Here is a 25,220-nt window from a genome sequence, read left to right on the forward strand (position 1 = left end):
GCACGCTATCATATATATGATATAGTGTGTGTGTGTGTGTGTGTGTGTGTGTGTGTGTGTGTGTATGTATCCAGTGTCCTATCTAATCATATCTTTACCATCTTTGACATACTTGCTTATGTCTCATTGGCCGGCCTCTTTGAGGACCCCTGACTAACACATTGCCCCAAATGAGCCAACACTCGGCATAGGGGGTTGATCTGTGTATTTGCTGTAAAAACAACAAACTGGGGCGAAACAACAAAGTAGTCAGGTTTTTCTCTGTTCTCTTTTTAAAAGTGGGGTCCACAGGAGAAGTTTTCTGGAGCTTTAGTAGTATCTGGTGTGGAGGAGAACCTGGCCTTCCTTCACCCCCATCCCTACCCCAAGTCTCTGTCACAATGGAAGTTCATTGGCTCAGAACTGCTGAGAATCCTAGAAATAACCCCACTATATCACAAAGTATGAACATTTGGTGAAGAATCAGTTTGGGATAATTTTTTTCTGTGTTGAAATATTGTTGGCACAGGAAGGACAAGGGCATGGTGATTTCATGAGAAGCATTTTCATCTCTATTCACCAGTAAGTCCCCAATAAGGATAAATGGCATTTATTCTCTGTGTGTGTGTGTGTGTGTGTCTGTGTGTTTATGTGTGTGGGTATGTGTGGGGAGGGGTATGTCTGTTTTGTGTGTGTGTGTGTGTGTGTGTGTGTATGTCTGTGTGTTTATGTGTGTGGGTATGTGTGGGGAGGGGTATGTCTGTTTTGTGTGTGTGTGTGTGTGTGTGTGTGTGTGTGTCTGTGTGTGTCTGTGTGTGTATATGTGTGTGGGCATGTGTGTGTGTACATGTGCATGACTACATAAACCAGGCTAACTGGTCTGAAAGCCTCCATGGATTCTCTTACCTCTGTCTCCCAACTTGCCATGGGAGCAAACAGCGTCTGGGAACCCAAATTCCCATCTTCACGCTTGCATGGCCAGCATTGGGCCTATGACCATCTCCCCAACATAGCACACAACAGATTAAAAGTCGGGTTTATTGAGATATAACTTAAAATGTACTAGTTTGTATATAAGCATCCATCTCTGAGGATATAATTTAATAAGTTGAATAAGCTTAACTTAGTGTCAAACTCATCTAGATCACACAAAACATTTCTATCTCTTCAAAGCCTTCCCTTTCCTTTTTAGAAACAGACCTTCCGCAGAGCCACGCTCTGTTCCTGCTAACCAGAGTATCGCTTCTGTTTCAACTTTCTGAGAACAATTTTGAACTTTCAGAAAATTTGCAAAGTTAGCTCAAAAAATCCTCATGTACCTTTCATGCATCTTCATATATAGTTAACATGTTACATAAACCCTGTGCACACAGTGCAACTCAGAAGTCAACACTAGAAAATCACTGTAAGTGAGCTGAAGGCACCATTCCTATCTTACAAACATTTCCTTAATGTTGGTTTTCTGTTCCAGTTCCCAGCCAAGATCCTGCCTGTGTTTAGTCACCAGGTTTCCACACTCTGAGCTTCCTTTGTCATGACCTTCAAACTTTATCATTAGAGTACTCTGTGTTATCTGCAGTTGACTTTCTTATGAGATTGAGGTGCCACGGAAGTGAAGTGCCCTTGCATGAGACTGGGGTGCCACGGAGGTGAAGTGCCCTTGCATGAGACTGGGGTGCCACGGAGGTGAAGTGCCCTTGCATGAGACTGGGGTGCCACGGAGGTGAAGTGCCCTTGCCATAGTGCTGAACTCGTATGTCTGCTTTGGTGGCCAGTGGCCTTGATCGCTTCCAAGTTGTCTCCATTGTAGGCTTGCAATCTCACTTTCTTTGATCCTGATCCTTGGAAGCCAGTCGCCCTCTATCTCCTAAAGAAGTGGAATGCTCCCCTATTCTAGACCAGGCTCTTCCCAGTACCTGGAATACAGTGAGTACCTGGTGGCCAATACGAAGGTCTGCCTATGCCTCCCATACTGACTGTATCTGTTGAGGACCCTATGCCCCCAGTCTAGTCCATGCTTGGTTTTATAGTTATTTAAAGTTTTAGGTGTAGCCAGGTGGTGGTGGTGCATGCTTTTAATCACAGCACTTGGGAGGCAGAGGCAGGTGGATTTCTGAGTTCAAGGCCAGCCTGGTCTACAGAGTGAGTTCCAGGACAGCCAGGGCTACACAGAGAAACCCTGTCTCGAAAACAAAAAAAACAAAAAAAAAAAGTTTTAGGTGATTATTCCTTGCTCACCTGTGTGGTCCTGGAATCTCTTCAGTCCAACAGGTTATCCTCCTGTTTCTCTTGTTAGAAGACTTTGCCTTATCTTAGATTTCATTCTAGTAGGTTGTCAGCTCTCTAATGTTTTCAACAATGATAATGCCTTTTCTTGTTTACGAAACTTTTTATCTGTTGAGATGGGATGACACCCCAACCTTCTGTATCCTAGGAGTAAGTCGAACTTGATGTACTGCACTTGAAAGTAAATCCTCGTTCCTCCATTGTGAGGAAACACTGAAGGCTGTGCAACATCTTCAGAGGACATCCTCAGTCATTCACTGGAAGTGAATTGACTGACATTTCTCAGCACACCAAGACCAGTGGCCATCCTTGGGAATGTCTGGAACCAATTTAGAAGAAAACAAAGAGGTCTATATTGAAGCAAAGAATCCCCAACTCCCCCTCAAGTCTTCCTTCCACAATCCTCAATTCTTGAAGAAACCCTACCAGTAAGCCTTGTGCCAAAGGTTTGCGGTGGCATGCACCAACCTGGCCATCTATTTATACCACAGTATGTGGGAATACTTAAACTATCTCAAACAAGTAACTGATGTGGGGGAGGGGGCACAACTAAAAGGCCAGTTAAGCCTACACACTCATGTCTCCAAACATTTCATTGCATCACATGCTCACACACCAAATGAGTAGCAAATATGTCAGGATGTACGTGTCAGGAACGATGCTGGACATGGGCTATGCATCGAGCTCATTCCATAGGAAGCACTCAGCATCTATTTGTCTCTAAGAAGAGACTAAGCAACAGTGATGGAGGAGTGTCTTTCCAGTACACGCAAGTGCTTCTTAATCAATCACCTTTGTTTCTGAACAGTCATTAGAAAGTTCCATTTGAGATTTCCCACTTGCTGTGAGGACAGGAAAGGTTGACACACTCACGTAAGTGCTTGTCTGATGATTGTACCATTAGTGGCAGAGCTTGCCTTGAAGTCTTTCAACTCCTAAGATAGTATCTCAGCTGTCTCGGTGACTGTGGAAGTTGTCTGTCATGTTTGCATTTATTGGATATGGAGTAGAGGGAGATAATGCTCTGTCCTATTTGAATAAAGAACAGCCCCCACCACACATACATGTATGTGAGGGTAGAACTGTGCAGCATGCCTGGGCATTTGGGCTAAATGTCTATACTTCTTCATCCTCAGCTCTTTCTTAGTCACAGTAGTCAATTGAGGTTTAGAGAATGGCCATGAGACCCAATGATGCAGACTGTGCTCTGCACTGGCAAGCTGGCAACTAAGCCTCATCAGCACCAGCTGAGAGGAAGAGCAGGACTAAGCCACTGCCAGGCTTCTTACTGTAGAGCCCAGGCCACACGCAAATCCACCAAAGATTCTTTTGAACCTTCTCGGGGAGATTTAGTGAAGGAATAACAGCACAGGCAGGTCCACATGAATCAAATCAGTTGTCTGCTGTCTTCCAGCACGCCACTCCACACATCCAGCTGTGGGCAGGGCAGACCCAATCTGCATGGATCCCTGGAGAAGGCGACACCCTGCTTGACTTCACAGTGTCAGGCCAATAATATTACCTCCAAGCAAATTGACCCAGATATCAGGCAAACAAAGCCTCTTTTCTCCCTGCTCACTGCTTGCTGGAGCAGGGAAGCTGATGCTCTCTCAGTTTCTTCTCTGGGGACATTTTTTGAAGTCTGTTGTTAAGAAAAGAGACAAGATCACTGTCTCAGGAGAAGATAAGTAGAGACAAGATCAATTTTTCGACTTTCACACAGAGAGGCGACCATAAAACTCCAAGCCTTTCTCTATGATTTAAAGACAACAAAAACCAAGGTTTCAGTGGTCAGGCTTTTTCTTCGGAAATGATTGCTACATAATCCTGGAGATTTTTTTAGCAAAAGGATTTGCCAGTATTCAATGTCTGTCCTGAAGGAGACATTCCCTGAGTCAAAACATTTAGACTGTGAAGTCAGGATAATGTGTCAGCCTAACCCGAGGTAATGTCACAACATCTTGACAAAACATATGCCACAATAAAATTATATCATTGAAAAACAAGAGAAACAAGTCAATGGCTATATTTGTCTGGCTGTGTTATACACCTCCGTCTTCAGTTTCTCTGCTGAGACGAAAGGGAGAGTTCCATTTGCAAATGAAATAAGAGTGATAAATTGTTTCCAATAAAAGTGGAATTCATGAAAAGTTTATTTGAAATAGACTAGAATATCTTTATAGTCCAACTCATTATTTCACAGTTATAGATAGGTCATGAGTGAAGCCATGTGCACCTTATCGTAATTGGTCTTCTTGATAAAAACCCAGATAGGAAACTGAATGCATTTGCATTGGGCATATTTGGAATCACCTTGAAATCTTAAGCTTGCAAACAGAAAGGTTTGTAAGAGCTGTGTAGGGCTGGATAGATTGTACAACTGGGAAGAGCACTGGTGTATAAGCAAAAGGATCTGAGTTCAAATTCCCAGCTTTCATGTAAAAGCCAGGCAGGGCCATGAGAATTTGTTAAACCCAACACCGGAAGGTGGAGACAGGCAGATCCCAGGAGCTTTCTGGTCAGCCCACCTGACCAAAGCTCTGCTTCAGGCTCAGTGAGAAAGCTGTCTCAAAAAAACAAGGTGAACCACAATACAGGAAGACATATGACATCTCTGTTTTTCACATGTGAGCATGCATAGGCACACACACACACACACATACACACACACACACACACACACACTGAAAGGAAGGATTATATACATATATACATCTGGAAATCTTGAAGAAGAAAATTAAAAGTAGAAATTTGGAGGCCCAGTGAACTTAGTGACCATCTTTTACTTCCCAATTCACTAGACAAACACCTTGCACAAGCCTTCTGCTTCGTCCCCACTGATGAAGTCACTCAAGCACTTCCATGAAATCCAAGGTCTTATGGTTCCCTGCACTAACTGGTATCTATAAAAGAGTGATTATGCTTATCTGCCAGCACAGACAAATGGCCTCGCTCACCACCTCTGAAGAAGTAAAGTGTGCTACAGTTTTTTGCCTTTAAAGCCTGTGGTAAAATTGTCACAGTCATCCCCACCCCATGTTAGCACATGAGCTACTCACTCCTCCTCAACAGGAGCTCTCACTGGTTGCTGTTGATTTCAGAATCCATATAGACCACCCTTGGAAAACCATATACTCCCCACTGTGAACTGCTCCGTTGCCGCAGCCATGGCTTGGACTGAGTGTCGCGATGAGAACGCTCTTATCGGCATCTCCTTTTCATTCATACCACTTGAACTATCATCTCCGAGATTTCTATCTCCTCCAAGGTCCTGTATTTCAACTCTTTAATCCCATCAGACCAGTGTTCTACTGACTACCCATCTGACAGCCCACCTGGCCTTGTGACAGCCTCAGTTTCTTTCTCTTGGCTCGTCTTTGTACCCACTGTTTTATTCTTGGATGGATGCAAACCTAGTTAAACTAAGCCCTGGACTTCCTTCTCACCAACTCCCAAGCAATTGGTGAAGCAAGCTGAAGGAGCACATACAGCTGTGCTTATCAGCATCGTTGCAAACAGGGACACAAGATTCAGATCTGGAGCTGAGGAGGTGGTACTATCTGAGTTCAAAACCCTGTCACCCACATAAAATCAGAGGTACAGCATGCATCTCTAACCCCAGAGTTTGGTGTGTGAGTATGGGTATGGGGAGGAGTAAATCCCAGGGATCTGTTGGCTTGCAGCCCAGTGTAGCAGACTCAGTGAGCAGTGGTTTCAGTGAGAGACCCTGTTTCAAAAAATAAGGTGGGTCACTTCTAGGCCTTTTGGCTAAGATCAAGTATAGCAAAAAAATAAAGTGGAGAGTGGAGATTAAAGAAGATATTAACATAAATCTCTGCCTCTACATGCGCACACATATATGCACACAAACACTCAGAGACACACATTCACAGACAGACAGACAGACAGACAGACACACACACACACACACACACTCTTCTTAGGTTTGAACTGCTGTGAAGAGACACTATGACTATGGCAATTCTTCTAAGGAAGCATGTAACCGAGGCTGGCTTACAGATCAGAGGTTAGTCCCTTGTCATCATGGTGGGAAGCACAGCGGGCAGACAGGGTGTTGACCAGGGAGTTGAGAGTTCAGAAGAAAAAGCAACCCTGGACCTGGCTTGAGTGTTTGAAACCCCAAAGCTCCCCTCCAGTGACATATTCCTTCTGACAAGCCCATGCCTATTCCAGTAAAGCCACACCTCCTAACAGTACCACTTTCTACAAGCCTATGGGGCCATTTTCATTCACAGCACCTCATCAATGAACTCCATTTTTACCAAATCCAATGGAATTTCTTACTAGCCACTTCTATCATCATATGAGTATTATTTAGCAATAGATTCCCACCTCCTAGAATAAATACTCTACTAAGTTTGTTGATTCTACCTCCAGGATACCACTCTGGGTGCCTCTTCCTCGACCACCCAATGACCTTGTTTGCAGATTTCTTCTGTCTTTTCCCTCTTTAACATGGGGTGTACAAAATTGATCCTCAGATATCTTCTCTTGCCTGTTTTATCTCCTCCATGAGGCAGTCTTGTCCTCAGGCTTTCAATACCACAAACACATCACTGTGCCAGCCCAGCTCCAGGCTTGTAGCCAACAGTCATTAAAACATTTCTATTGGATATATAGCAGCTATCATAAATTTAACTCATTCCCAAACAACAATCTTGTGGGTTATTTATTATTATTGTTATCATCATCATCATCAATTTGTGCTATCTTCATTTATTGAAAACTCAAAGCTTCTTGTTACTCAGACTCCATCTTAGAACCAAATAGGACTCTTTTGTGCCACAAAGTTAGTATAAAGAGACCAATAGGTCTCCTGGGCAGAAAAGAGTCTATATTTGGAATCTGAAAATGACAATACCATGAAAAAAGACATCTCTTCAGGAAACAGTGCTGAAATCACGAGGCACCAGGGGTTAGATAAGTCCAGAGCTGAAAGTGTCGTAGATCTCACTGTCAGGGAGAGGTGGAAAACTGCTGGAAGACAATGCAGGAGAAAAGTCTAAATGGCCTTGGGTGCAGCAATGGCGTCTCTTTGAGAAGCCAAACTTCTCTGAAAAATGCTGCTTTGGAAGTGGCTGTGGCAGAACAATGAGAAACAGGTGTCAGGCTGGGAGAGGCACTTTCTCAAAAGAGCACATCTGACAAAGAAACTATTCCAAAGCTGGAGATGGCCTTGAACCACTCCAGTGCCCACACTGGGGAGGCCAAAGCAGGAGGTGGGGCGAGTTTAGAGCTAATTGGGTTGCACAGTGGCTCTTGACTCCAAAAGTAACAAATAGAAGAACTAATTAAAAGTGTTTTCCTCCATATCCAAATAACACCTAAAATTCAATAGGGAAAAATTTTAAACCAATTTAAAAACCGCAAAAGCACCTGAGCAGACACGTCAGCAAAGAGGCACAGGCAGCAAGTCAGCAAATGAAGCAAATGCAGCCTAATGCAATATGAGAAAATCGCAAATTAAAAGAATGAGATGCAACTATGCAAAATATGCAAATCCTGAACACAGTCGACTGCAAGTGAAGACACAGCCACTTGGAAAGACAGTTTGGCTGTTTCTTGGAAAATTAAACACAGTCCCTTAGAGGCAATCCAGGTGACCTTCAGTAGGTATATAGATAAATAAACTGTGGTACGTTCAGCCAGTGGATAGGATGACCATAAAGGAATGACCTCACACATTGGGAAAAGATACAGAGGAAGCTCAAATGCATTTTTTTAAGTGAGGGAAGGCAACCTGAGAAGAATTATTAATGGTTTGATACCAGCCAGCTGAAGTCTGGAAAGGAGTACACAATGACTCAGCAAAAAGATCCTTGCATGTGAAGGATTATGGGATATAAAAGGCACTGAGGCAGAGTGGAGAATTTTTAGGGCAATGAACCTATTTTGTATGGTATTATAATGGCACATGGTGACTAAATGTCATAACATCCCTGGACTTCACAGCCCCAACCTAAAGTGGACTGTAGAGTTTGAACAAAAATAATGGGTCAGAAAAGGTTCACTCACTGATTACAACAAATAAGTTCCCCGGGTGTGGATGCTGGTGCTAGGAAAGACTGTGTGTGAGGACAGGGGCTCATGGGAGCCATGTACATTTCCATGAATTTTTCTGTAAACCTAAATATGCTTCCACAATAAAATTTATTAATTAAAATATACTTAAAATTTTAAAGTGCATTAAAATTTTATTAATTAAGAACTTCTTCTTCTCCTCCCCAAATTCAGAAATTCCCTTCTAATGAGTGAAACATAGTGAAGAACAATGTCCTGTGGTTTCTGAAGGCTGGATCAGAGGAGAACGGGTCCTGAGAGCAGTCAGTTGCCATGTCCTGGGGACACCCCAACAGCCACAGACAGGAACTGCCAAGCTGTCACATAAATCCATCCCCTGTGAATGCTTCCACAGAAGCCACAAAGCCAGGCAGCTCTTGGGTCCTAGAGCCTCGGAAATGCCGAGAGAATAAATATAAATTACAACCATTTGAGCTATTGAATTCGGGGTGATTTGTGAATAACAGTAGTTACTGGGCACAGCCGTCACTAACTGACCATTGTCTTCTACTGTGACTTCCAGAACAGCATGATGCTGAGTGCACAATTGGAATTATATGTATTTGGGTTTTCAATATCAGCGGATGGCTTACTTAAATATGACAAGAATTAAAATATGAAACTAATTTTGACTACAAGCAATAAAAATCTCAAGCTGACCTGAACAGTGGTATGTATGGACCCATACCTATAAGCTCAGTCAGAAAGTGAACTCTAGAATGAAGTTCTCCAGAAACTTCTGCCCCAGTGCCCTCCTGTACCCCAAACAAGCGCAGTGACCACCTCATCCTCCTGCGGGGTGACAGGACATCTGCCATAGTCTAAAGCTTTACATCAGCACATATCCAAATAATAAAATAAAATAAAATAAAATAAAATAAAATAAAATAAAGAAGTGTAGCTTCTGGAGGCTTGCCTGGAAGAGTAAAGAATTTCTCTTAATGTACACCATTGGCCAGAATTGGGTCACATTGCCTCTTTCTAAGTCCCCAAGAGGAAGGAGAGTGGGATTGACTGCAGGTTACCCAGGGTCAGCCTGCTGCTAAAACTTGGTGTCGCCTTTTCTACTGCCCTGTGCATTGGGTGGGAAAGAGCTATAAGAGCCAGGGAGGAGAAAGGGGGAACCTAGAGTGGGCAGGCCACCAAGAGTGGTGTTTGTGTCATGTGAACCTAAATGTCTAGTTCTGGAAAGGCTGCGAAGACAGCCAGGTAATGAAGGCAAACAAAATCCTGACAATACATTTTACATTTCCACAGGCTTGATTTCCTTCCTGAGATGTTCCTTCACGTACGGTGGGTTATTTGAATTTGTGCAGGGGTTTCTTTTTGCTGGAGAATTTAGAATGCAATAAATACTTCAGTTTATTAAAGGACTTTAAAACCTTAATAAAGCACTGGGCTTATTTATAAGCCACTTGGGTGGAGGAGGAGGAGATCGGGCTGTGAAGAGTCTCTCTATAGTTAAAATACGCATCCTTCCTGAGCCAGGAGACTTCACAGAGGGCTGTTCTTTGTGTTATTGGGTGGCCTTTAATATCTTTGAAATATGGCATAATTAGGAGCCTGAACCCTGTTCTAATGTCTACAGCAACACTTTGTCAAACTGGGTTCAGGATCATATACAAACTCTGACACTAGAGGGAGTGCATAATGTATGACAGAGCGGAGAGCACACACCCAATAAATTCACAGGGATCTGCAGAGCAGCTAGCCACAGCTTTCCTTGGGCTCTGCCCTCCGGCCCCCACTTTTGTCATTAAAAAAAAAAAAATCACAGAAGCTTTCTTCCCCCTTTGAGCTTTGGTTACAGTTGATGAGCTGTTTAAAGAACTCCAAAAGGAGTGCTTCCATTTTAGAGTCTCTCTAAGGTTTTCTTTTCATATATTTTAAAAATACATATTGTTTTCTATTTCCCACATACTTTTCGCTCTGTTTCTGACTTGGTTGAGACGTTAAGCAGAACATCACTTAAAAGTGAGAGGACCGGAGGTTTGCTCACTCGGAGGACGCAGTCTAGTCTATCGGAAGTTGGGTGAACCCAGCACTCAGCTTCCTCCCTCAGTCCCTCCCAAAAGATGCTGCTGACTGCTTAACAGCCATGGCCGAGCAATTGGGAAGTCATAGCTAAGGCATTTTTATTCCTAATGTCAAAAGTTTCCCATGCTCTAACAAAATGGAATGTGTATGTCTGTAAATATGTAAATGCCCGTGAATATGATGGAGCCGAAATCATCTAAGGGGCCACACACCAGTGAACAACCACGGCATTCTGAGACTCTTGACAAACATGATGGCCACAAAGCTTCTCTGTAGCTCCTCTGTTTGTGTATGCATTCTGCATTCCACAGTTATCTTAAATCCATCCTGTGCTGCATAAATCTCTGAGTTACCCGTAAATTGTCTCTTTAATGGAAATTAAAATTAGAAAAATTAAAAAGCAGGCTCATTATGAAAAAATCCTGGCCTTTATCCAGTAGAGTGAAATGACCCATACGAATGACATGTCCCAAACCACATTCCTCATTTCTGAACGACTCATACCTCGTTCCAGACACTGGCATATTTGTACAGACTTGCATGACAGAGAGGCTTCCAGTTAATGAATTATAGTTTCCCACAATGTCCCGGAAAGTTAAAATTATTTTCAGAGAGTGGCATGTCTTTATTTAATTTTTGGTATAATGATTATTTTGTTAAAATAAAATAAATGAACAGCAATGAGGCACTCTATGAGGAATCCTAAGCTGATGGTATGGCATCTCTCTCTCTCCGTTCACTTGATATAACAGTTCCTATTCAGTGGACAAATGAGGCAGACAGGTAGTACAGGCCTTGGCTTCTCAGTGTGAGGTGAGCATGCAAAGTGTTTGCATGTTTTCCTGAACCATCTTAGAACGCCCCCCCAAAGTGAGGTTCCTCTGCTTCTTTTTTGATTGTTCAGTGTAGTTTGAGTGCATTCAAGAGCCCCAAAGCATCATCTGAGTTGACATTCAGTGCCCCCACTTTTTACCCTCTACCCTTCCACACCCACCACCCGCCCTTTTCTTTCCCTTTGCCTCATTTTATCTACAAATTTAATTTATTATTTTCCTATCGCATAGCACTTAAATAAACCTCTCTTAAGCATCCAACTGAAGTGTTTTCAACTGTGAACACTGGCCAGATATCTTGACTTGAGGTTAAATTAATCTTTTATTTCATTTAAAGTGCATGAAACCCAGGGTGGTGGCTCTTCCCTGTACCCCCAGCACTTCAGAAACAGGGGCTCTCACATTCCAGTTAACCTGGACTCTATAGTGAGACCCCCATCTCAAAGCAAAACAAAGCAAACTAAAACAAGGCTAGGCAAGAACTGACTCTCTAAAGTTATCCTCGGGACTAGCTTTCATGGCACCAGAGCTGCCATGTAAGTTTCCAAAGGAAGGAATCATCCCGCATATTTGCCCAGCTATGGTGACTATGAACCACAACAGTGAGAAGCATGGCAGGATACTGCAAGTGCAGTAGTGGCACACATGCCTTACAGGTAACCAACAGCTCTCTAATGGGACTTCCTCTTAAGAAGGAAAGCCATGCTTGGAACTAAAAGCCTAGTCAACTACCCAGGACTGGAGAAGTCAGATCTTAGAGGAAAGCCCACAGCCACCACTTTACTAAGCCAGCGTGATTCTTACTACATTCTAAATATTTGTCCTTATACGACAGATAAGTGTAGCATTCACCCCTCATCAAGGAAACTTTTCTTTGCAACCGACAGAGACTACTAGAGAAAACTACAACCAATCAGAATGCAAAGTTGTGGAGCCCAGTCCCATGGATACATCTACAAAACAACTCTGCCAGCTAAAGGTCCGGGATATTTTAGAAGAAGGGGATGGGAAGATTGTAAACACCAACAGATCAGGGAGTTGGCTGTAATGGTGTGTCTCACCAACGCATAAAGTGACGCATAAAGTCTCACCAGCATGACCTTCCAAACATGAGCTGAGCAAAGATGACACCAGCAGACATGCTAAGGTGGATGTGAGTGGGGAGGGAGCACTCCATGGGGTCTTAGTCCTACAAAGAACTACAGGCAACTAGAAATGCTGAGACTGGGAGAGTCTTCTCCAGAGAAGAACTCACCGATTGGTTATCCCATATCAAATGGTCAGCCCTGAAAACATACATACACATGACATTATGCAGACTAAGAAGATGTATTTAGAAATATGCATGTAACAACTACTAATGCAAAGGAGGCCATGAGTTAGAAGGAGAGCAAGAAGGTATATTGAAGGATTTGGAGGAAGGAAAAGGAAGGAAGAAATGATGTGATTATATCAAAAATCTCAATAAAAAATAATTTTTAAAAAATTAAATGCACCTTATTCCAAAAGATATTTTAAAAACTATTTTTTCTTTAAGAAAAGAAAAAAAGAAATTGTCTTTTACCCCCATATGCATGCTAGCCAAGTCATCCACAGAAACATAAGTAAGTAAATAAATAAATATTTTTAAAATTTTAGTTAAAACAAAGCAAAAATATAAACAAAAAATACAAGAAAAAATGCTTTCCACTTAATAAATTTTCACTTAGAAGCAGTGTTGCCAGGTCTGGAGAGGGAATGGTGAGGAAAGAGTTCATGTAGATAAAAGCACAATTTTAACTGACAGATAATTACTATGAATTCTTATGAGGTACAGTGTGATGTTTTGACACATTATACATTGTATAATCATCAAATTATCAGTCTTAGCTTATCCATTATTCCACCTGTCACTTGTATTATTATTATTATTATTATTATTATTATTATTATTATTATTATTATCTTACCCAGCATTCCGTCTGTCATTTATTATTGTTATTATTATTAGCTTACCCATCATCCCATCTGTCATTTTTTATTATTGTGATTATTATTATTATTATTATCCTCATCACCATTGCATCTGTCATTTCTTTATGGTGGATGATTTGGAACCCTTTCTGCTCCCTCTAGGTACTTGAGCGCTGCTGTCCTGGGAACTGTATGGCTCTTCTGTCATAGCTCCCCTAAGCACATGTCTTCCTCTAGCTTGGCTGTGTTTGCACTAACCAACTTCCCTGCTCTCAACAGCCCCTGGCAATCACCATGCTACCCCTCTGCTCTGTTTCCTCTGCATGGTTTTGTTTGACACAATACCACATGGACATATCTCTCCCTCCCTCCCTCTCTCCCCTTCCCCCTTTCCTCTCTCTCCCCACACACACTTGTACACTTTGTCTTCAGTGATTTTTTTAAAAAAATATTTTATTCTCACTTTTACTATTTCCAAATATTATCTTGCAACTTTGCTGTATTCTATTCCTAATTGCTCTTTAGATTAAACAGTAAATTTATTTATATAGCACTTATTTTAGCTTTTTACCTGTATAATTTTTACAGGTTCTTACTGCTTAGCACTGTGGTTTCACATACTTACATGCATAACTCAAGACAATTCTTTCAAAGCTACCAAGAAAATTTTGTGTCTAAGTATAAGCTAATTCACATTAATTTAACCACAGAAATCGAGTTTTGAGAGAGAATGGAATATCTAACCTACCTTGATCTTTTATGCCCCAATCTCAGGTTTATATTAAAAAACTATACACACTAAGAAATAGATACCAATAAATTAGTAAATATTCCATAATAAATCCACTTGTAGGAAATGATTGTTGGAGATTTTGTTTTCAAATCAAATCTGCCCTGTAAATAACCCGTTCCTTACCTAGGTGTGTGAATAACCTGTGCCTTCTGTGGGTATGTAAATAAACTTGTACTTTACCTAGGTGTGTAAATAACCTTGTGCCTTTCTTAGGTCTATAACTACACCATATACCTTACCTGAATGTGTAAATATGCCATATGAGCTACTTAGGTGTGTAAATAACATTGTGCCTCACTTAGATGTTTAAAACTTAGGTAAACAAACTTGAGCCTTATCTAGGTATGAAAATAATTCTTATGCCTTACCCAGATATGTAAGTAATGTGTGCCTTACTTAGGTGTGTAAATATACCATGTGCCTTGCCTCTGTGTATGAATATACCATGTGCTTTACCTAGGTGCATAAATAACCTTGTATCTTACCTGGGTATGTAAAAATCTCTGTGCCTTGCCTAAGTGTGTAAATAAATGTGCGCCTGCCTGGATGTGTAAATGACTCTGTGACTTATCTAAGTGTGTAAATAAGTGTGTGCTCTACCTAGGTGTGTAAGGAGGAACACTGAAGCAAACACAACATGTTGTTCTGCTCATGAAGTTTTCCTCGGCTGTGGTGAAGGGATGCCTTTATTGACACAGAAGATGCTTACAATACACCAGAGTGCAAAAGCAAGTCACAAAAAAGTCACAGTCCGTCCTTCTTTACACACCAGAGTGCAAAAGCAAGTCACAAAAAAGCCACAGTCCATCCTTCCTTACACACCAGAGTGCAAAAGCAAGTCACAAAAAAGCCACAGTCCGTCCTTCCTTACACACCAGAGTGCAAAAGCAAGTCACAAAAAAAAAAAAAACAAAAAAAAAAACAAAAAAAAAAAAACACAGTCCGTCCTTCCTTTGAGGAAACGCTGTATAAAGAGAGAGATGGCAGAGGGATGAAGATGTTTATCAGTTTATTTGTGTTAGAGAAAACAATTTTAAGTTCTTTTCAATAAGGGATTCTAAAAAAAACAGTGTTTTTCAGGAAATTGTCATACCGGCCATTTTTGTCTTTTCTATAGGCTGATATACTAATAAAACAAAAACAAAACAAAACAAAATCAAGTAAAACAAAAACCGCTGCTTCACTTTTCTGCGTTCCCTACCCTGAGTCTCGACACTCCTCTAAGGAAGCAAGGATCGCTGCTTCTCACACTCAGCACGTGGTTATGAGCTGTTCAAAGTTTTATGTAAGAGTTTTACATGGCTAAAAGAATATTTGATAGTATGATATTTTCTTTAAATAAGATTTTGCCCAGAGCTTTTCAACCTGGAAGCCCATAGAAGTCTCTGAAGACTGGAGATTACAAGTCAGTTGTGATTCCACCCTACAAAAAAAATGGGCTTGTTTTGTTGATTTTACATTCTCTAAAGAATCCTAATGTATCTCAAAGCATGAAAATCACTACCTTCAAATTTCTTGGTCATTGCTCATGGTAAGATTCGTGAGAACATATGGCCTGGTTATATTTGTTATTTTATTTCTCTCTGAATTTCTTAAATTGTACCCAATTTAGAATCATGGACTTGTATGGCTGAAAGAGACCCAGTTCATCTCTGATTAGCAAATGTATCAATAAATGTGAGCTTCTTCTTTCTGATAAGGACTCGGTAGAGTCCTAAGGAGGAGCAGGACAGACTGTAATATGACAGAGTATCCTTGCCCGAGTTTCTATTGCCTTATTTCATCGTTACCTCCATATAACCTCACCTCCAAATGTAGTAGTGAATTAAGTTTCTATTCTAGGGTATTATCATTATTGGGGCGAATGTGTGTGTGTGTGTGTGTGTGTGTGTGTGTACACGTGCGTAACTTGTACATATAGACTAGGAGAGTAGACAGATGCCCTCTATCACTCTCCTCCTGTTCCTCTGAGGCAGGGTCTCTTTTTGAACCTGAAGCCTATGGAAGCCAGAAACCCACCTAGTCCTTCATTGCCTTGCAGCTGGGTTTTCAAGCTTTTAGGGGAAATGTCCAACTCGATATGTGGATTCTCGGACCCAAAATCCAGTCCCTGGGGTTATGCATCAAATGTCCTCGTCCCTGAACCCCAGTTTCTGCCAACTTGCTATTGTGTAATGAGTGTTGTTGCTGTTGTTGTTGTTGTTATTGTTGTTCTAGACAGTGTCTCACTATGTAACTCTGGCTGACCTTGAACTCACTATGTAGAAGATGCTGGCCTTGAACTCATATAGAGATCTGCCTCCCAAGTGTTGGGATTAAAGACATGAGCCACTATTGGTAGCCTCACAGTGAGTTTTGGTGAAGACACTCGAACCCAGCATGGAGATTTCCCTTAGGATTGGATCTCTGATGACTTGAGAGAGGCCATGGTGCAGAGACTCTGAGGTGTAGGGAGAAGTTGTCTACAGGAAGGGCTACCAGGAGGAGAGGCGTTTGCGATGCCCTTTCAGCCCAGTCACCAGTAAAGGGGTTGATCCAAGATCACACAAGCCAGAATAGAATCTCGTTATCCAACATTTAATCCTCTAAGCTTGGAGGCCTTGACAAGGTCAGACAGATGGTCTGATTCAAGGGTGCAGAAGAGACCCTTCCTTCTAGAATATTCTCTTTCTGTAACACATGTGTGTGGGAAATGGGGGGGGAGGGGAACCTGCTCCTTTCCACCTTCCCCTGGGAGGTCACTTTCCCAGCTGGGTGACCTGGTGCGGGGTGTCAGAAGGGAAGCCTTAGGAAATTTGCAAATCAAATGGCTCTTTATGTATGACACTGCATTTGCAAATAGAATTAGGTTGGTTGTGTGTTATAAACAGCATTTTAAGAGACTCCTTCAAGGCCAGCTGGGCTGAAATCTTGCTTTTAAAGTACAGGTTACTGACCTCATCAACAGATGAAGGCTGAGGGCCAGAGCGCCCAACCAGAGCAGCTCTAGGGAGCTAGAATTCCACTCAGAGGTGCTGCTGTGCCGCCTTCTTGCCAAGATTTTTCCATTTAAACACAACCATCACAGGCGCCTTCTCTCTTGCCAGCTCAGAGCCAGCACTGTGGTGGCCTGACACAGCCATGACCCCATCCGGCCACCCTCCAGGCCAGGAAGACAGCTGTATTCCCTGAGGCCTGGAGGCAAAGTGACAGGCCCAGCTTCTAGAAGTAACTGAAGGCCTTGACAGCTGATGCCACTTCTGTCAGCTTGCTACACATCTTTCAGGATAAACCTGTTCCCTTATATAATCTAACCTTCCGTCTCAGGAAATCTTACCTAGTTTTTAAGCGACTAGACAATGTCTTGTATCTGGGCTTGGAAGTCACGTTAAAAACTCAAGGGAGGTGATATTAGTTTACCCAAGTCCAGACTGGTTCTGGTGAGTAATTCCCAGCTTGTAGCTGTGTTTTCTCTCATCACGATTCTCCTTGAAGGTTGGTTTGGAAACATGTGCCTGTGAGACAAAATTGCCTGAGCATTATTCTGTCCCACTGCCCTCAAACATGTCTTTCTGGAACATCGTTCAGTAAAGCTGAGCTGGGGAAGGCAATTGAAGGGGGCTGCATGCAAATAGACTTTGCAGCAGGGTGTTTTATAGCTTTTGATGTAGTGAAGAGCTCTGGCTTGGTATGGCTATTAACCATGGCTATGCGGCTCTCTGGGCCAGACCATAGAATGATGGCAAAGATCATCATTGGTGTCTCCCTATATAAAAGCTCTTGGCCAAGTTGCTACAGGAGAATGCCTTAAGATTTGCATATTAAACGTGAGAAACCAAGGCTGTTTGTTTTCATAAGCAAAGTAAGCATGGTCCTTAAATGTCTCTGGTCCTGTTGGATGGTTTTAGAATGTCTTCCTTGTCTTCGTAATTGATCAGAGGTATATGCCATTCTTTCTGCTGAGTAACTGTGGCTGGCCAGTTCCATTCCATTCTAGTCTTTCTCGCTTGTTATTAAGATGTACTCACTCTCCTTATCCACCTAACAGATAGGGAGCAATTTTATCCAGAAAAATAAATATTTCAACAGAAATTCTAATTAAATGCAGTCCTTAACAATTGCTTCGCTCACTTAGACTCCATGGTATTGCTGCTTCAGAAAGAAGTTGTCATTGGGGAAAGCATAGAAAAGGCTTTAAGTTCCCAATGGTTACTATTTCCTTGGCTACTCATTCATAAGGTGCCCTTCGATGACAGCAAAAGCTTCAGGAGTCTTTGGCTTGCTAAGTGTATTTTGGGTTTTCTGCTAGGAATGCCCAGCATTAGATTAGGGTGTGGCTTTCAACCTCATACTTAAAATTTCTAAGGTCCCTTGTGCATCAGAGGCACCATTTCCCTGAGACTTGAGAAGGCTGAGTCTTCATGTCCTCAACAGCCGTTTGTAAAGCAGTAACCCTCACTGTTTAAATGATGCCAAGAATAACTGTGTGAGGAACTGCAGGTAATTAATTATATGGAAGAAGTCTCATGGGAAAAGCATGCTGGAACAGTCTGGCCAGAGACACTTGGCATCTCCATTACTAGGAAGAATTCTAAAATTATTACCCAAACCCACTAAACATGCAGTTCAGTTCTTTGGAAGAGCATAAAAAGCCTTAGGTTGTCTCCCTGCCTGTTGGAGAACTCTAATAAGAACTTTCTGTGTTGTCCACACATTCATGAAGACCTTGAGTTCAATATTCCATCCATGAACAAAACCAGAATGAGCCATCCTTCTTGGTAGAACTATGAACCAACCCATATGCAATGCTTCTTCTTTTTTCTTTTTTTCTGAGACAAGGTTTCTCAGTGTAGCCCTGGCTGTCCTAGAACTCACTCTGTAGACCAAGCTGGCCTTGTCTGCCTCTGCCTCCCAAGTACTGGGATTAAAGGCGTGTGCCACCACCACCCAGCCCTTTTTTTCTTTGTTAAACCAGAAATTTTTAAAAGTTGTTTACTGAAACTATCTGAACCAGAATTGAGCTCATTTGCAATCTTTGGACCAGAACATCAGCATCTTTCACATTAAGCCTGAAATAAACTGATATTTAAATGATTTTCAAGCCCTCCCCAAGCCATCAATAGATTTGCATTTTATATATACTTGGATACAGTCTTACAAGATGGCTGAAGATAAAATCTCTGTTGAGCACACCAGACATAAATTGCCAGTTTTGAACCCATGGTAGAGTTGTCACTACAACTTCCTAGGCCTAAAGTTTAAGCTCACGTTATGCTGATCTGATCTGTAGAAACTGAAACAGAAGCCAGCCCAAGGCTCAGTGCACACATTTCCTCACTGTAGTGCAAGGCTCTGTGTTAGAGACACTAACCACTTTTCCCAGTGGGAGAGCCTGCCTCACCCTCAGCCTTGCCTATGGGATTTCTATGATGGGAACTCCCTGAACCACGGCTCTCCATTTTCAGCTCTCTTATGATACAAAGAGAAGCACACTACTGCAGGGAGCTAATTAGCAGTGGGGCACTGATGTGACTTCCCATTCATTATTGCCAGCGAGGGACCTGGAATATCCCTAGTTCCTGAGTCCTAGAGCCTTAATTTGCATTTTGTATTCCAGGAATAGTGTAGTTTTCTAATAAAGTTCTCTTGAGATACTTTCAAAATTACTTATGTTTGTCACTTCTATTATTTTCTAACCTCTTTGGCTTTCTCACATCTGACTCTCCTCATCTTTGTGAGCAGACCTGGAGAAGAATCCCCATCCTGAATAAGAACAGAAAAAAAGGCCAAAAATCCAAACAGCAGCAACAGCAGCAAATGTTAGATATCAGCAGTGAGGTCTCATAAGGAAGGACAAGCCACAGGTTCAGAAACAATCTGATTTTGTTGCTAGGACAAAATACCTGAGACTGGGTACTTTATAGAGAAAAAAAAAGTTTATTTAGTTCGCCATTCTTGTGGTCTAAGAACATGGTGCTAGCATGTGCTCTGTTTTTGGTGAGAGTCTCAGGTAGGAAAGCAACAGAAGAGGCCAAATCACCATGGATAATCTTGCTTTAGAACAATCTGCTCTTGAGGTAACTAATTCCATCCCTCAAGTTCCTACTCACACCTATGAAACCTGACTCAACCTTGAGAGACCTAACACTTGAAAAGTTAGTGACCCCGTGCCCTAATTATTTCTTAGATGTCCTCCTACCTCTCAGTACATTTATAGTCAATCCCAAAGGTCGGGGAACGACTGAGAACTAAGCAGGCGAGCAGCACAGGAGCCTAAAATCCTACTGGTTTTGCAGTGCCTTCTACTGTGTGTGTCAGGACTGATGCATGCTTCTCAGACTCTGAGGTGCACAGGAAACACCTGAGATGCTGTAAAATGCAGATTCTGATTCACAAGGTCAGGCGTGGGACCCAAGTGCCATATTTCTAATCAGCTCCCAAGGGACACCCAGGACCATCGAAGCAACAAAGATGTAAACAGCTATGCAGGCTGCATCATGTAGCAGCAATAAAATAAATAGCAGAAACAAAGGAGCAATAACATGTCATAAAAGATGAAATAATTACAAACAATAACAGAAGACCCTTCATTTTCAGGTGGTAATATGAAACTACAGATCTCCTGGGCTGGGGAATAGACAGCCCAGTGGGTAAATGTTGCACCAGCACAAGGACCTGACTTCAAATTCCCAGACATCATTAAAGCAAACCTGGTAGAATGTCTCTGTAATCCTCCTGCTCTTACAGCAAGATGGGGGACAGAAGCAGAGAAAGCACCAGAAGCTAGTGGGCCAATGAGCCAGACAGACACAGTGGTGAACCAGAGACATTTATGTATATGATGTATATGTATATGTATATGTATATGTATATATATATCTTATATACACACACATATATACACACACATATATATCATATGTACATATCATATATACACATACATACAAACTATCATACCCATGCATATCACACATTCACACACATACCACATATATAATACATATTATACACATATATTATCACACAAATATCATACACATAAACATACATGCACATCACACACACAAAGATTTTTAAACAGACAATGGTGGGCTGTCAAGGTGACTGGATTTCTGGGGACAAAGCACTGCGAGGCTCTACACACAGAATCCGTGATTCATGCTGTACTTGTTTCTATTCAGAGGTGGGGAAGGAGAAGCTGGATGATGGTTGTGAAAATGTTATGGGTGTGGCCTGGAGTGCTGCCTTCCAGCAGCTAGCCAGACAGGGCTCTAGAGAACAGTGCCCAAGTGGAAAGTGCACCATGATGCCCGTGTGCCAAGCACACAGCCGCTGTGTGAAGATTAGGGCAAGCCCCACGGATCTATGCTGTCCATGTAAGAAGCAAGGTGCAAGCTGTCTCCCGCTTTCCCTTTCAGCTGACTAAAGAATCTACATATCTTACATGTGTGTGTCTAGACATATTTGTGTGTTTATTATACATATATCCAGATACAGTCTTTAAATTTTTCTTAATTTTATATGTATGGGTGTTTTACCTGTGGGTATGTCTATCACATGCATAAATTGTTAGTGGGAGCCAGAAGATCCCTCAGAATTCCATTTACAGATGTGTTTAAGCTGCCTTGTGGCTGCAGGGAATCCAACTTGGGTCCTCCTCTCAACCACAGAGCCCTCCCTGCATCCCCTCTAGCCATAGCCTTGAAAGAGAAGAGCGAGCCCACAGCAAGGGTCAGTGGTTGTCCAGGGCAGAAATGTTCGATTCGCATTGCTGAAAGCTTTTCTGCTGTGAATAGCTGAGACGGAATTAAAGATTAAATCTTTACCTCATTCCCAGCCTAACTTGTTCCAAGGCCATGGAATATATTAATGTAGTCTTTAGTCTGAGAACTCTGCTTTGAATTTAAAGGGTAATATTGCAAGGTGATAATCAGGAAGTTCACAGCCTCATTAGGTCCAGCCACACGTTAGAGAGAGCACATTGCTGGGTTGGCATGTTTCTTTTAACATGTGTGTTCCGTGTTGCTTTTCTTTGCTGGAGTGTCAGCTAAGCATCAGTTTTCCCCATTCCTCCACTTCTCTGATTCAAGATGGTGGCCGCCCAAACTGTTCTGTCCTCCCCCAGCATCTGTCTCACTGTGACAGCGTCTGGTGGAGGTCTGAGTGCATAGCTTAGAAAAGCGGGCACAGCTCGGGAAGACAATTCTCAGAGTATTAAACACTCTAAATGGGTAGAGAGGCACAGTACGCACAGTATAGACCTGAAGCTGTCAGGAGCAACGTGAACAGAGTGAACTGGAGTCGGGCATGGCCCGTCAGTTAGGCACCTCCTCAAGGACACAAAACTAGCCCTGAAAAGAAAACCAACCAACCAACCAAACAGAAAAACAGGAGGAAGTTAGGAGAGAATGTACCTGTGGGGGGCAAGTGGGATGCGCTTGATCCCAGAAGGAAGATACTGACAGAGCATACCAGGCCTGGGGCCTAATCAACAGCTTGTCAGTAAATGCAAATGATGTAGCACTGTGCTTTATAGGAACCTTGGTAATTGAGGACCGGGTAGCAAAAGTGATGTTCATGCTGATAAGTTTGGATTTCATTCATGCTGCGAAACCTTTGGAACATTTGAATCAAAGTTTGCAATAGTATAGTCTTTTATTTTTTTTTTATAAATTCTTTTTTTTTTAAGATTTATTTTATTATTTATATGAGTACACTATAGCTGTCTTCAGACACATCAGAAGAGGGCATCAGATCTCGTTATGGATAGTTGTGAGTCATCTTGTGATTGCTGGGATTTGAACTCAGGACCTGTGGAAGAGCAGTCAGTGCTCTTAACTGCTGTGCCATCTCTCCAGCCCATAGTTAGTCTTTTAAAAGTATGTTCTGAGTAGAAGAATCCCAAATGATTGCTGTAGCTACTCCATACTCAACAGGGGTGAACCAGAAGTTCCTACACCTTCAGAGCACGCTGTACGTGCTGGCTTCCTTCCGAAAATCAGAAGGAAAGAGGAAACTAGCACCAGAGCACAGACACAGGCAAACACTGCTGGCACAGCCTGGACATGATATAGGAACAATGGCACTGTACCTCTTCGGTTTCCCAACTCTACAGTTCAAGGAGGTCACACCAACCCGAGGCAAGGAACATTCAAAAAAACATCTCACCAGAACTCCTCAAGGTCACCCAAAGTAAAGAAAGGTTGAAGTTATGTGGCCAAAAGGAGCCTTGGAGCCATGATGGATAAGTGTCCCAAGGGACCCTAAAACAAAGAGAAACAGAACAAACCAAAGGGAGCCTGAGCAGAGCCCAGGTTGTTCTTACGATACTACACCAAGTAGTACCTACCAAGGCTACACCAGGCTGTACTTACCAAGTCTACACCAGGCTGTACTAACCAAGTCTACACCAGACTGTACTAATCAAGTCTACACCAGGCTGTACTTACCAAGTCTACACCAGGCTATACTAACCAAGGCTACACCAGGCTGTACTAACCAAGTCTATACCAGGCTGTACTTACCAAGGCTACACCAGGCTGTACTAACCAAGTCTATACCAGGCTGTACTTACCAAGGCTACACCAGGCTGTACTAACCAAGGCTACACCAGGCTGTACTAACCAAGACTACACCAGGCTGTACTAACCAAGTCTACACCAGGCTGTACTTACCAAGGCTACACCAGGCTGTACTTACCAAGGCTACACCAGACTGTACTTACCAAGGCTACACCAGGCTGTACTTACCAAGGCTACACCAGGCTGTACTTACCAAGTCTACACCAGGCTATACTAACCAAGGCTACACCAGGCTGTACTAATCAAGTCTATACCAGGCTGTACTTACCAAGTCTACACCAGGCTATACTAACCAAGGCTACACCAGGCTGTACTAACCAAGGCTACACCAGGCTGTACTAACCAAGTCTACACCAGGCTGTACTTACCAAGGCTATACCAGGCTGTACTTACCAAGGCTACACCAGACTGTACTTACCAAGGCTACACCAGGCTGTACTTACCAAGGCTACACCAGGTTGTACTTACCAAGTCTACACCAGGCTATACTAACCAAGGCTACACCAGGCTGTACTAACCAAGTCTATACCAGGCTGTACTTACCAAGGCTACACCAGGCTGTACTAACCAAGTCTATACCAGGCTGTACTTACCAAGTCTATACCAGGCTGTACTAACCAAGGCTACACCAGGCTGTACTAACCAAGGCTACACCAGGCTGTACTTACCAAGGCTATACCAGGCTGTACTTACCAAGGCTACACCAGGCTGTACTTACCAAGGCTACACCAGGCTGTACTTACCAAGGCTACACCAGGCTGTACTTACCAAGGCTACACCAGGCTGTACTTACCAAGGCTACACCACCAGGCTGTACTTACCAAGGCTACACCAGGCTGTACTTACCAAGGCTACACCAGGCTGTCTCCGTAGCTGTGGCAAAAGTATCATGCCGAGATAAAGTGCTAGGAATGAAGAGCTCTGCGTGTGATACCAGGAAATGTCATTTGAACATCTAAAATTAAAAGTATATTTTAAAATGAGTGTCATGGCTTCTGTGTCACTACTGAACTGTAGGGATCAAAAGCAAAGCAATTCTAATTCTGTATCTTATGAGTCCCTGGGAACCAGGACTGTCTATCTCTTAAAAAGAGAAAAGACAGAAGGCTGCATAGTAAAACTCCAGATTCAATTCAGGGCAACCACGCTGTTATGCAATCGGCTCCACCCCAGGCTAATTGGAATGCATTCTCAACAGAAGTGAATGGCCACAAGGCAGAGACTTCTGAATTCTGCTATTATTGACACTTCCGACTAAGTCCCAGTTTTGCTTTTAATCATATTAACAGTAAAGCCTGCCAGTCAGCACTCTCCTTCACGTCGTGTCAAGATCTCATCTTTAGAAAATGAATGGCTAAAATTATGATCTGTCTCTGGAAAGTTCCAACATAGAAGATGGAGATTAAAAAATAAACAAACATGCAAAAAAAAAAAAAAGCAAAGGGAAAAGTATAGCACCAAAGAATAAATAAGTCAGAGGTAACTGAAGATTGAAACGGAAAACGTCATGTTCAGAGACTCTTGAGAGGATATTGTACTGTTCAGACATGTGGGAAGCCAGTCATGGGAGGTTATGCCCTGCAAACACCCAGCACCCAGGAGCAGGATAAAGAAGAACTGACAAAAGTTCAGGGCCAGACTGGGCTATTTTCTCTCTAAGTAAGTAAAATTAAAAACAAAATATGGACGACAACA

The 25,220-nt window shown here is 42.4% G+C and overlaps 1 long non-coding RNA gene across 1 annotated transcript; it reads right to left on the reverse strand.

The window, feature by feature from the left end:
- Positions 1 to 22,670: 22,670 nt before the first annotated feature.
- LOC127677447 (uncharacterized) lies at positions 22,671 to 24,582 on the reverse strand. Its single transcript, XR_007976515.1, has 3 exons — positions 24,372 to 24,582; positions 23,113 to 23,207; positions 22,671 to 22,755 (listed from the first exon to the last, which is right to left on the reverse strand). It is a non-coding gene; the product is annotated as an uncharacterized LOC127677447 (long non-coding RNA).
- Between the last annotated feature and the right edge of the window lie 638 nt (positions 24,583 to 25,220).

Source organism: Apodemus sylvaticus, chromosome 2 (genome assembly GCF_947179515.1).
Source record: "Apodemus sylvaticus chromosome 2, mApoSyl1.1, whole genome shotgun sequence".
NCBI lineage: Eukaryota > Metazoa > Chordata > Mammalia > Rodentia > Muridae > Apodemus > Apodemus sylvaticus.